Genomic DNA, 14,125 nt, shown 5'->3' with positions numbered 1-14,125 from the left:
ACTTGTACAGCAATCCACACTGAATTAGTTGACAGTCTGGAAGATGCGCAGGAAATTCATACTGCTATGATGTCATTTAATTCACTGCTTGAATGTTATAATAAAACAATGGCTAGCATTGAAGATGCCATACAACGTCTTGAAATGAAGGAAGACGATGCTATTTCACTAGGAGAAAGTGCTAATAGCCGTGCGCACTCTACTTCCTCCAGGAGGCCAGTGAGATCCAATAAGTCCCGTTCATCAATGGTGTTGAAGATTTCTGAAGCGGCTGCAGACAAAGCTGTTTGTGAAACGGAACTATTGTTTGTCGAAAAGGAGAATATGCTCCAAGCTGAGATGTCAAGGAAACAAAGAGAAATGGACGCTGAAATTGCCAGACAAAGAGATAAATTGAAAGCAGATATGGAAGACACCAGAGCAAAAATGCAATTGGAATTGGACAAATTGAAGATTCAGAAAGAAAGAGCGAAGGCAGAAGCTAGAGAGAATGTTCTCGCTGAACACCAGGAAAACAGATCCTTGAGTGGTCGAAGTAACTCAAGTAAGTTGCGTAATCATAATTCTAGTCTGATTCCGCACTCGATTGAACTGCAGCAGCCTACCACTGTTATATCCCCACAAACTGCTCCTATGCGTAACGTGTCAGTTGGCTCATTGCCTCAAAATCAACATATTAACGCTAATTTAAATGTCAAGCCAAGAGTTGTATTACCAGCAGAAGAGTTGAGTGTCTTTGCTGGAACGATTCCTTTGAAATATCCAATTTGGAGAAGTCGATTTAGAGACTTGATTGAAAGTAATGTTTTCGAAGCTAGTCGAAGAATTAATTATCTCATGAATTATACTGCCGGAGAAGCAAGAGAGTCAATTGAAGGATATATTATTGATGCCACTGATGAAAGCTATCTCGAAGCAATGGCAACTTTGGACAGATGGTATGGTCATAAATTGGCAATTTATCAAGAGTACAAGACTAAACTTCTGAATTGGCCAGTTATTTCGACGAATGACGGAGGTAAAAGCATTCGAAAATTTTCCAATTTCTTGAACAGTTGCAAGCGTCTCATACCGAAGGAAGGTACCCGACCTATGTTGGATGATGAGGAGTTGAATCAGAAATTGTCAATCAAACTTCCGAGAACTGTTAGAGAAGCCTGGTCTAGAAAGGTATTCGCTTACAAAGAGAGACTGAAGTTGACAATTGAGGAAGCTGCAGAAAAGGGCATGTCAGTACCTGGCATACCTAGCTTTCCTCCATTCAAGATGTACACCGAACACGTAGAAGAAGAAGCATTCATTGCATCTCAACCTGTCGTTGGGACTGCAGTATTGGATCAGATTGTTGCTGAGCAAGGAAAGAGTAACCCTCCGCAGAGCCGCAACAAATATGTTAAAGCAACACGAGCATTTGCCACAAATGTGAGTAATTCTGATAAGAATGAGCAGATGAAGAATGATCATAGTCATACAAAGTCGTGCCTATTCTGCCAAAATCTGCATTCACTGGATGCATGCATTGAATTCAAAAACAAAGCTTACGAAGTAAAGATTGAATTCATCAAGAAAGAAGGATTATGCTTTCGATGCTTGAGACATGGACACATATCAAGGTTTTGTCGAAATCCTCTTCATTGTTCGGTATGTGAGAAAAATCACCCGACGTCTCTGCACTCGAATAATTCAAGGTCGCAAAATGCTGCACGCAATGGGACGCAATCCTTGCAAACTGAAAGCGATAAACCAGATGGTATGAGAGCCACATGTTTGATGGCGTCTGCCACAAAAACAGTTCGAACTACTAGAATAGTTCCAGTGTACGTTTATCAAAGAGACAATCCTAGCGTGAAAATGAAGACTTACTGTGCATTGGATGAGCACAGTGATGCCTGTTTCATTTCGGAAAACTTGTGTAAAGTGATGGATGTGAAAGGTATCGAAACCACGATCCGAGTTGATTGCCTGGGTACTGGAAGTACCTCAAAGGCATTGAAGGTTAAGTCGTTATTCATCGAAAGTTTGGACTGTAACTCATTGGCCTTGCCAGCCTGCTATTCTCGTGAAGAGATTCCAGTTAATACAAAACAAATTGTGACACGAGAAATTGCATCGAGCGATCCAAGTTATGCTGAGATTTTGAAAGAATTACCAGATTTCGATGGTAATATTGAAGTTGGACTTCTGTTGGGAACTGATTGTCCTAAGGCGCTCAAACCTACCGAAGTCATATCAAGTATGAAGTCTGATAGCTATGCTGTAAAAACTTTAATGGGCTGGAGCATAGTTGGATTGACATCAGGAACAAGACAACCTGATGAGCGATACTGTAATAGAATCCAGAGTCAAGAGATGACTGAAAGTAATTTGGTGCCATTGTACAGTACCAAAGAGATGATATCGCCTAAAGCAATTGCTCAAAGTTTTGAACTTGATTTTTCTGAGTACAGGAAGAACTCGAATTCGTTCATGGGAGGTACATTTCCTGCGAATGAAATGATATCGGTGGAGGACAGAAAATTCATGGAGAAATGTGAAAATAGTATCAAGTTCACTGAGCAAGGGCGTTACGAGTTGTCACTACCGTTTAAGAGTGACAACCCAATTATTACAGATAACAAGCCACTTGCATTGCAACGTTTGAAGAGTATCAAGAAGCGTATGAAGCAAGACGCTCAGTTCAAGATGCATTATTTTGAGTTTGTCAACAAACTGATGAAGAAAGGTCATGCTGTCGAGTAGACAAGAATGACCATGGAATTGTTGGCAAGAAATGGTACTTGATACATCACGGAGTTTATCATCCGATGAAACCTGGAAAAATCAGAGTGGTGTATGATGGCAGCGCTAAGTTCCAAGGCGTTTCGCGGAATGATCTACTGCTTACTGGACCTTGCCTTACCAATAAGCTGATTGGTGTATTGATGAGATTCCGTAAGGGAAGTTATTGTTGGACCGCAGATTTGGAGCAGATGTTTTATTCAGTGAATCTGTCTCCCAACCATCAAGACTTCTTCAGATTCCTGTTCTGGGAAAATGATATTGAAGGTGAACCCATCGAGTATAAAATGAATGTTCACAGCTTCGGAATATACAGCAGTCCAGGCTGTAGCATCTTCGCATTGATGAAGACTGCGCAAGAAAATAAGAAGGAATTCGGAGACTCAATTGCTAAGGTAATATTGAGCAATTCCTATGTTTACGATATTTTATGTAGTGGAGATGATATTGAAATGATGGCATCCTATGCCAAATTGACGAAGGACATGTGCAAACGTGGCGGCTTCAAACTAACAAAGTATGCTGCTAATCATCCGATGATTTTGAAACAAATTCCTACTGAGGAATGTTGTATTGAAGCGAAAAACTTGGAAGGAGAGCATGCACCTCCTCCCATTTTGAGAACTCTTGGAGTTGAATGGTCAATAGAACATGACGGTTTCATGTTTCGCATAACTTTGAAGGACCGTCCATTCACAAGACGAGGTATTTTGGCAACGGTTTCCAGTGTTTGGGATCCGCTGGGATTCCTCAGTCCTGTTTTGCTTGAAGGAAAACAGATATTGCTAGCACTTACCAAGGCCAATCATGATTGGGATGATGAAGTTCCAGAACAACTGCGTCCAAGATGGGAAAGGTGGCGCATGGGATTACCAGAGTTGGCAGATCTTAAAATCAAAAGATGCTTCAAGCCTCAAGATTTTGGAAAGTTGAAGAAGGTGGAGCTTCACCACTTCAGTGATGCATCAAGTTATTCATATGGTCAGTGTTCTTATTTGAGATTGATTGATGAGTATGACCGCATTCATTGCTCACTTGTAATGGCGAAGGCAAGAGTTGCGCCATTGAAATCTGTGTCGATACCGAGACTAGAATTGACTGCAGCTTTGGTGTCTGCAAGAATCAGTACTATTCTCGAAAAAGAGCTTGAATATGAAAATGTGACTCAAGTATATTGGACTGACAGTAAAGTAGTTCTTGGATACATATCAAATGAATCAAAGAGATTTCACATTTATGTTGCTAATCGCGTGCAAGAGATTCGTGACAAGAGTGATCCAGCGAATTGGTATCACATTGAGTCAAAGTGCAATGTTGCAGATGAAGTATCTCGTGGCATGAATCCGTCTGAACTGACAGCAACTTGTCAATTTGAAAATGGACCGGAATTTTTGTGGAACGCGATTGAACTTGCCAAGAAGTTAAGAGCAAGTCAATACAGTGAATTGGAACACAATGATCCCGAAGTGAGAAAAACGGTATTGAAGACAAAATGTCAGGAACAGCGGAACTTGTCAGAGTTGATGCTGAAGTTCTCAAGAATGGAAAAGGCCGTAAGATTTGTCATGGTTATGAAAAAATATGTGCAATATTTGAGAAGGAAGTCACCAGCTGTGATTAAGCAACAGTTCGAAAGTAATTTAACTGGTAAAGATGCACATGGTGCGAAAATAGAATTGATCAAGATGGCTCAAAGAGAAACCTATCCTAAAGAAATTGAAGTTCTGGAAAGAAAACGCAATGTAAAGAGGAGCTCTCCTCTTTATAAGCTGAAGCCGTGTTTGGATGCTGATGGAGTGTTACGAGTTGGTGGTAGATTAGATGCTGCCAATTTGTCTGAAGAATTGAAGCATCCTGTGATTTTGCCAAAATCACACCACGTTACGACTTTGATGATCAGAGATATTCATGAAAGAACACATCATCAAGGAAGAGGCATAACGCAGAATGCCATCAGAGAAAATGGTTATTGGATAGTTGGTGGAAGATCTTCTGTTTCCACAGTAATTGCAAATTGTGTGACATGCAAGAGACAGAGGGGAAAGTTCGTGGAGCAGATTATGGCTGATCTCCCGTCCGATAGATCTGAAGTTGGACCTGCATTTTCGTTTTGTGCATATGCGATATATTTGGACCTTTCATTATCAAGCAAGACAGAAAGGAGCTAAAGAGGTATGGAGTTCTGTTTACTTGTCTTACTAGCAGAGCAGTAAGAATTGAAGTAGCTCCAAGTCTGGAGACTGACAGTTTCATAAATGCGTTGAGACGCTTTATATGTCGAAATGGACCAATCCGACAACTGAGATGTGATAGAGGATCTAATTTTATTGGCGCTTCAAGAGAGTTGAAGCAATCATTCGAATTGATGAATGAAAATAAAGTTCGTGAATTTCTCTTACGAGAAAACTGTGATTATTTTCCATTCAAGTTTAATGTACCCTTGGCTAGTTCACAAGGGGGAGTTTGGGAACGTCAAATCAGATCAATTCGTGCTGTACTAAGCACGCTTCTTGTCAAACATGGACAGCAATTCGACGAAGATACTTTGTCCACATTCATGGCTGAAGCCGAGGCTATCGTCAACTGCAGACCTTTGACTGTGGAGAATTTATCAAGCATTGATGGCCCGCTACCGTTGACACCTAATCATATACTTACTGGGAAGTCAAAGTTGGTTATGTCTCCACCTGGATACTTCAGAAGACCTGATCTTTACGTGAGAAAGCGTTGGAGAAGAGTGCAACATTTGGCAAATGAATTTTGGCAACGATTTCGAAAGGAATTTTTGCAGAATTTGCAACTACGCAGCAAATGGAATGACACCAAGCGAAATCTTGAAATTGGTGATATTGTGATCGTAGCTGACGACAGCGTGGCAAGAAATTTCTGGAAGTTGGGAAGAATCGTGAAGGTGTACCCTGATGAAGATAGTCATGTTTGCAAAGTTCAATGCAGAATGGCTAATCATGCATTGGATAACAGAAGGAGGCCTTTGACTGAGACTGTTTTGCTGGATCGACCGATCCAAAAATTGATTTTGTACCTCAAGTCTGAGAACTATAGGGATTGATTCCCGACAAGGAGCCACTTTGTATATTATGTTAGTTTCGTTTGAGTGTTTAGAAATGCAACATTTCTAGGGAAGCCATGTTAGAGACGTAGTATCTATGTTTAGATTGTGCAGTTGTGCATCATTCACATTTAGTTAGGACCCTTTGACGTCATGTCCGGCTGGATACATTTCGTATAGTAGTTGGCGCGAATTTGTAGTGAGAGTAGAGCCGGGAAAGTTGGTAAGTTTTGAGTTAGGGTTAGAATTAGATTGTGTATTTATTGGAGTATTTTGATTTCAGTTTACCGTATTCCTATTAGTGAGACATTGTGTCAACTTATTAAAGATTCAAGAGACGCAAAGAAGGTTGTGCTTTGTCTTGCATTGAGTACGCGTTGAACACTACCGGAAAGAAACCCTGTGAGACCTTGCATAAAGTAAATTGCCTGGGATCGCAATAGGGGCCTTACGGCTTATTGGTGTGTTAATAATTAAATCAAATGTATTTTTAGCAGGCGACTAACCTAAATTCAAAAACACACTTATACGACCCCATGGGCAATGAGGAACACTACCGAAGACGCTTGGAACGTAATTGGAAGTGAGTAACTGAGATATTACTTTTTGTTGACACTCTGCATATCTCTATGCTCCCAGGGGATTCTGGAAGTACCATACACGTAGTTCTGCCACTGGGTGGGAAATCGTATTCAGGGCTCATAGTCAACAGAATGACTCTTATTACTGCGGGGTCTTGGTATTGAAGGTAACTCAAAATTTCAAAAGACTCTTCATCTGAAATCGCAATTGCTGTTTCAGTATGCCGAGCACTTTCTGAATGGTGACGAGGAATTCGACTTTTCTGCAAGCACTGAGTGTTGCCGTCAATATCGTCAGGCATTCGGAAACATGCTTCTAGATTTTACTGTTAAATTTGGGTATTGTTGGGTTGAAAATTTTGCTTATTCATAGTTTCTTTTACCACAGAAAAGGACGTATTGCAGAGGAGACGCGTCGGGTAGCGCCTCGAAATACATTCTACTGGTTTTCTTGGTTCGTTAATCTGTGTATCAGACTAATAAAAGCAATTCGTTTGTATATTAATTGATTCCTTGTGTCCAATACGTCAGTGCGGTGATAATCCGAAAGAGGTCATCTAAATGCCGTTCTAGCGATGGGGCGGCGTGGCTCGCAGTTCGCAATTATGATTTTATTTACTCTCCTTTTTATGAAACTGGTATAGGAACGAACTTTCTGGTGTAGAACAGGATGATTTCAAGACAAGTGGACAAGTAGACAGGACGGTTTAAGGAACTTCTGTTTGGGTGGTAGCACTAGTAGAGTTTACATCGTTCCTCACCGTAAATTTGTGATAGTCAGAGAGGATAAAATACATTTCTACAACGCATGCAGGAAAAGGGTAAATATGTGCCGAGCCGATGAAATTTTAGACCCTTCCCGACGACATTAAGTAGTAGGTTTATTGATATAATTTGATAACTGACGATATTCGTGTAATTATACTTCACAAACCAAACCGACGCAGTGCAAATAGAGATGATCTGCTTCAGATAGTCACAGTGATTGAAAGATGACAGTTTCAATCTATCTAGACGAGCAAAGATCATTAAAGAGCATCTTGGATGTACAGAACTTCAATATGTTATTCAAAAATCATTAACTGGCCACGAACCTGTGGCCGGCCACGATGAATCATTATGGCCGGCAATGAAATTCGCTGTGGCCGGCCACGAAATACCGCTTTTCCATGGCCGGCCACGAAAATTTTGTGGCCAGTACCTGGCCACGGGAAAGCTGAGACCCCTACTGAATTCCCTTCTACGGCCGCAGGTTGGCCACCCCTGCTGTAATGCAATATAAAAATTTATAAGCTGCTTAAACCCAGGGAAAATTGCTTCACGGCGTTTTAGAAATCAAGATATTGATACATACTTTAAAGTTAGAAAATTCATTTATAACTATGAGAGTCTATATAAAAATGTCGTTCCACTCAGGGGAATTTAGCATCTGACTGTGTATGAACTCCAAAGACAAGTATATATGTGCATTGTGCATTGTGCAATATATGTACTGTGCATAAGTGTCTATAGCAACAGCTATTCACTACGTAACAAAATCGGATGGAATCATTGTTTAGCCTGATATTTTCATTGCTTTTGACTAATTACGGAACGCAGAATCTAAAAATGTCATCAGTTCTTCGCTACCACAGATCCGTAACCCTCTGTGGGATTTGGGGTGATGGAAGCAGCACTGCGTAATGATTAGCACAAATCACATTTAGTATTATGTGACCATTGTTGAGCTTTGAGTTCGGTTCTCCTATCCTATCTATACATAGATTTGGAGAAATGAATGAAGTCTAAAGCTCAGTTACCTCACATACGCTGTAATGTTGTTGTTATCTGTATCCGATCAGCATATTTTCCATAGTAGATAGCAGCTGGTCCATAACGCACACGACCTTAAAAGGCGGTAAGGTGATAATAAAAATGTGAATGATAATATTGAAAAATTATTGATTAAACCTGGAAAATCCGCAGTAAAATAAGGCAAAATGCTTCCAGCCAAGTCAGGTTACGGTCGATGCAGGTGTTAGTCTATTCCAGGGGTCGGCAACCTTTTTTGTCCGAAGAGCCATATTGGCCTGATTTTCACATTTAGACTCCCAAAGAGCCATACATGTCAATCACCGACACCAATTACCGACAAGATAGCGTAATGGTGAAGCGTCCGGCTTCTTGATCGGTAGGTCGTGGGTTCGATCCCTGGCCGGGTAAGACCAAAGACCTGATTATAGTAACACTGGTATCCATGACTTCCCTGCTTGGCGCTCATGCATTACTGGGATAGAATGGAGGGGTGGTTCATGACTTAGAAAGCCGTAAAGGCTATATCTGCACTTCCTTGTCCAGCGGCATATGCGCATCATTCACTCATGGTATGCATATGCACAGATCGTGTGTATGTGTATCATGAGTCGGTGTATACGCCGCAAACACATCAAGGACAAAAATAAACTTCGTCCTTTTCTTTCAACTGTTACGTCTCAAGTGAAACATCATGACTTCCTGCTACCAATTATTCGAACTCACTATACCTGAGATTCGTCGTGTGCGCCACATTTTCTCTGTAATAACTAGTTCTGGTTGCCTAATTGGAGCATGCGAAACTTACGTTACGCGAACGCAGGTTCGTCGTGATGCTCCTTTTAAATGCGAGAATCCCTGCTCACGTGCTTACAGGGGGACCCAAACATGGTCACTATCAATGTTCCCTCTAAGCTGCGCACGTGCGCAATAGGCCTTTTGCAGGACTTCGATCACGTGACTAGATACGCATAGCAACAACAAATTGGTTAGCAAGCTACTTTCTCGCGCACCTGCTTCAGTGCTAAATATCGCATAGTGTACTGTTGATTTCTGGTTGTAAACGTTTCGGAAATTAGTTGTAGAAGTCATCAGAGATTTACCTATGCTAGATGTCAATCCTGTACAAAGCACATAGAATGATATCGTCAGAATTACGCAGAAATCCGTCGTTAACGTAGCCGTATTTCGGATACAGTATATTATCGTTTTCGGGCTGTAAACGCTCGCAAGTGTCATGGAGATGCGCAAGGATTCAAATATGTTGGATGTCTTTGATTCATGAACTATGTAAACTCCTTGCGTCAAAATGATCGACATTGTAGCCGTTATTTGGTAGTCAACTATGATTTTATGACACAAAATTCGACATTGCAGGACATTGACTGCTTGATATTTATTGCAGCATTAAGTTAGGTGTGGATAGTATACTATAGTTGTATTGTAGCGGTAGTTGGTAATCATTGCAGCATTTTGATGATTGATATCGATTGCAATATATATAGGATACTGCTATTTTTAAGCCTAAGAGACAATGAATGCCAGTGCCAGTACGTTGATGTGTTATGAATTCATGCAATGTGCTACACACCATATATATATTAAATATCCTAAGCTATTGTATGACTTCTCAGTTCAACAATTCAAAATATTTAGACCTCTACACCTATATTACAAGTTATTGATCATTCTGTCATGCTGCCAAGTGCCACTACCCGAAGGAAAATGATCATCAGCTCCAATTGAGGGTGAAACAAACTGTCCCGGGGCCTGGATTACTTGATTGATTGCCTGGATTGGATTACTTCACTCTATGGCACAGTGCAAATATCTTGAGTTTCAAGACATATGGCTATACCACTTGCATCGGGATTAATGATCTGATGAATTATCCCAAGAGAGCCGAACATAGGCAACTAAGAAATTGATGATGCCCTCGTCAAGAATCCAGCCTGGAGCCAATTATTATCACCACATAAAATTTGGTCATGCGGTGGAAGGCAGCGTGGTTTCATGCCAACAGAAAATGTCAGCAGATGATCTGACCACTGACTAACTGTCCTGAACTTCTTTCCCGATGTTGATGTCTGCTTTGAAAATGATATTTCATTTGTGTACAGCAAGACAAGCGCTCTTCCGTGGATGCTATGAATATGTCTAGACAAGTGGCTATGGAGGTAGAGGAAAATACATAGGCATAACAGTCTCGGCAGTTATTGAACTTGATAAGGTTAACATCCATTTTTCTTCAACTATTTCTTATGCTCTGGGTATCGAATGCACAAAAATTAATAAATCGATCTTCTTTGCAAGTTTATTTGTAAATTCAATGAATCAAAGAATATCATAAGTTCAGAATATTACGGAGTCAATGCGAAAGAAACAATGTTAGTCGTCTTTAGAGGATGTTTCTGAGTTGGTTGAGCCAATGCACAGAGGGGGTCAGCAACGAAGTACTATTTTACCTGAGTACTAGCGTCATTATGAGTTTAGGCTACTTCCACTTCTACTTGACACTTTTTAGGTAGTACTTTTTTGTCAGGTTTGGGATTTTGTCAACTAGAAAGTAGTTTTGGCGCATGATTGCATCCCCTTCAAGCGTGAGGTTGTCATAACAACTGGGCAAAATAGCCCCAGTACCACGGTAACTAAATTAATTTTTGAAAATTGCACTTATTTGTGGTGTCATCACCTTTTTGCGTTGATCAAGAAGATGCAACATGCAATGTTTACAGTTGTCACATGGCATCAATTTCTAAAACTAAGTGACCCTCAATCAAATCTACTTCATGTAACGAATTTCTTGACCGCTTTTCAGAAATTCATTTCTACTTCCACTTGAAGTACTTTGGACATGTCCTGGAAGTAATTAGTGCTACTTGTACTGGAGTATAAATTAAGGCATTACTTCTACTCGGTTCCCAACAATGACCACGTTGACCACGTCTGGGTATAGGATGACCGATCTTGTCACTGCGTTTGAGCTGCTCTAAGAGGTATATGATAGTTACTTCCCTTAGTTCGCTAAATATCGCACATATGTGACATCAACTATTTATCAAAATCGAGTGTGATTTGCCAAATCCACTTCAATCGCAGTTGCGAAGTAGTGGTAATAAAATTGGCATTGTATAAGGCAACAATAAAGTGCACTGATTTGCTTAGTCTTGACGGCAGGTTCTCCCAAAAGATACTTCCGATGTGTTCAGCGACATTTGTTTTATAGCAGCACGCCAGCACCCAAACCAGCAGACAGTATATCCTGATCCTTGCGGGTCCCGGCTGCTTCAGCCATATCTTCCATCCAAAATCAGGCTCCACAACAGACAAATAGTACTGCTTGAACTAACAAATACTCTTACCAGAATATAAGCCAATCGCTTTACTTCAAATGCATAAATTTAAGTACATATGATCAGAGTTGAGTACCGTAATACGACTACGTTACCGATGGATTTCTGCGTAATTCTGACGATATCATTCTAAATGCTTTGTACAGGATTGACATCTAGCATAGGTGAATCTCTGATGACTTCTGCAACAAATTTCCGAAACGTTTACAACCAGAAATCAACAGTACACTATGCGATATTTAGCACTGAAGCAGGTGCGCGAGAAAGTAGCTTGCTAACCAATTTGTTGTTGCTATGCGTATCTAGTCACGTGATCGAAGTCCTGCAAAAGGCCTACTGCGCAGTGCTGACACGGTCTCTGCGCACAGGAAATCTACGCATCGCACAAACAATCCGAAGTGATGACATTTGTTTTCAGTCGTTACGCACTGTTGTGCAAGGGACCGCGCAGTCAGTTGTTGAGTGCGCGAAGACACGTGAAAAATTAGAGGGAACAAGGTCAGGGGAGGCAAGTGAGGCAATGACTCACCTATCGTCAGGATGATTGAACGAAAATTGTGAAAAATTCAATTATATATTATCGTTATTTACCATCGATGTTCAGGAATGACTGGATTTTGAACATTTTTCTCCAAAATCACACAATTTTCATATATATTGTTCGAAAAGAAAGCGGGAAACGAGAGGTAAGGCACTGGCTGGCTGGCACTGGCTGATGACGTAATTCATCGTCAATAGCTTAGAGAGAGAGAGATTTTTATTTCGTCAACCGATGGCGGCAAAATGAAAGTATAAATATGCAACAGACAAACAGTGCTTCGGTATCGGTATTGACTGGTACCGGTGATATGATCATAAAGATCTTCGAGTCAACCGGTACCGGCGTAAATGGTTATTCAAAAAAATAAAATAACGTCACAAACTATAACAACTAAAGAAAATAATGTCATAAACTGACAACTGAACAGGGTAACAAAATATGTCACACAAAATGCAATATTCATGGAGCAGCAATATTAAGAGAAGATATCACAGTTACCAGAACCAATGTATCAGTATGCACAAGGAGCAAATATATGGGTTGCAGATTTGTATATTCAGAGTGGATAGTGTTCAGGTGCGACTAGTATTTACTTAGGAGATAATCCAACATCCCTGTCTTGAATGAACGATAATTTGAGTCTTTCAAATGTGCTGGAATCTCTTTGTTCCATACATCAATACCTGCTCGTTTGAATGGAGGGAAACCTATGTCCGAGTGGGACATGAATAAGTTGGCGTTCGTGACAGACCGTGTGCTATGACTATGAACATCACTGCAATATTGAAAATAGTGTTGCAGAGAGACGGGGACTTGCAGCTGATTAATTTTATACATCACTTTGGCCAGTTCAAAGATATAGATATCGCTAATTTTGAGGATACGCAATTTTTTGTAATATGGATCAAGTCGACTATAGAGGGGTATTCTGGCAATTGCTCTTAGAGCTTTGTTCTGGATCACCTGCAGCTGGTTCAGTAGGGTTTTGGTAGCAGATCCCCAAACTATAATACCATACTGTAGGTGGGAATGAATGATAGAAAAATAAAGAGTGCGTAGGAACGGTTTTGGAACTATTTGGTTAACCTTCCATAGTATACCAATATTTCGTGAAACTTTTGCGCATACAGTGGTAATATGCTGTTGCCATGTCAGACCTGCATCTATATGAATACCAAGGTACTTGATAGACTTGCATAGGTCTAGCTGTTGGCCTGAAATTGCCAACTTTCCTGCATATTTGGGACTTGATAACTCTGATCTGTACTTTTCCTTGCCTATTGGAAGTGCTTGGCACTTTTTAACATTGACAGACAATTTGTTGCAAGCTAACCAAGTACTTATATAGTCAAGATGAGCATTGGATTTTAACACAAGGTTCTCGGCGTTTCCTGAGGAAAGTGAGAGGTGGGTATCGTCTGCAAAGAGAGTTGTAGTAAAATCAGAGCATACTGATATATCGTTAATATATAGTAAAAACAGGGTGGGTCCAAGTACGGATCCCTGTGGAATACCACAAGAAACAGATGCAGAGTTCGATGCTTGCTCATTGACAAAAGTGTACTGTTTACGATCTGTGAGGTAATCCATAAAAAGATCCTGCACAATCACCCGAATACCATAGCACTCAAGTTTATCAATTAATATCGAATGGTCAACAGTATCAAAAGCTTTCCGCAAGTCAAGGGAAACAGCTATTCCGTAGGTATTTGATGCATGCACATTGTGATAATTAGTGAGAATATCGAGGAGGGCATGGATGGTTGAATGGAGGCATTGGAAACCATATTGTCGAACATTAATCACAGCGTATTTCGATAAAAATTCCATTAATCGAGAATGCATCAGTTTTTCAAACAGTATGGCAAAACTAGGCAGTACCGATATGGGTCTATAATTGTCTGTAGAGTATCTAGAGCCTGCTTTATAGACTGGCGATATTTTTGCTATTTTCAGGCACTCAGGAAAGCAACCTAGTTTGACACACATATTGAAAAAGCAAGATAAAGGT

The 14,125-nt window shown here is 40.5% G+C and overlaps 1 protein-coding gene across 4 annotated transcripts in view; it reads left to right on the top strand.

Moving 5' to 3' along the window:
* LOC145456538 (uncharacterized) overlaps positions 1-14,125 on the top strand; it is a 266,927-nt gene that overhangs the window by 248,106 nt on the left and 4,696 nt on the right. The window contains exons 1-2 of one of the 4 annotated variants that reach the window (XR_013920628.1): positions 7,513-13,521; positions 13,588-13,711. The exons of 1 other annotated variant lie outside the window; for it this stretch is intronic. The gene's annotated coding sequence lies outside the window, so the exon portion shown is untranslated. Of the gene's footprint in view, positions 1-7,512; positions 13,522-13,587; positions 13,712-13,741; positions 14,124-14,125 lie in introns of those variants that run through there. 2 more of the 4 variants (XM_080334676.1, XM_080334678.1) reach the window with 2 other exon arrangements.

The sequence above is a fragment of the Botryllus schlosseri genome, chromosome 14 (genome assembly GCF_051294905.1).
Source record: "Botryllus schlosseri isolate E-star chromosome 14, Bs_hap1, whole genome shotgun sequence".
NCBI lineage: Eukaryota > Metazoa > Chordata > Ascidiacea > Stolidobranchia > Styelidae > Botryllus > Botryllus schlosseri.
Note: the sequence above shows the minus strand (reverse complement) of the source record. Positions and strands in the feature narration are given on the sequence as shown.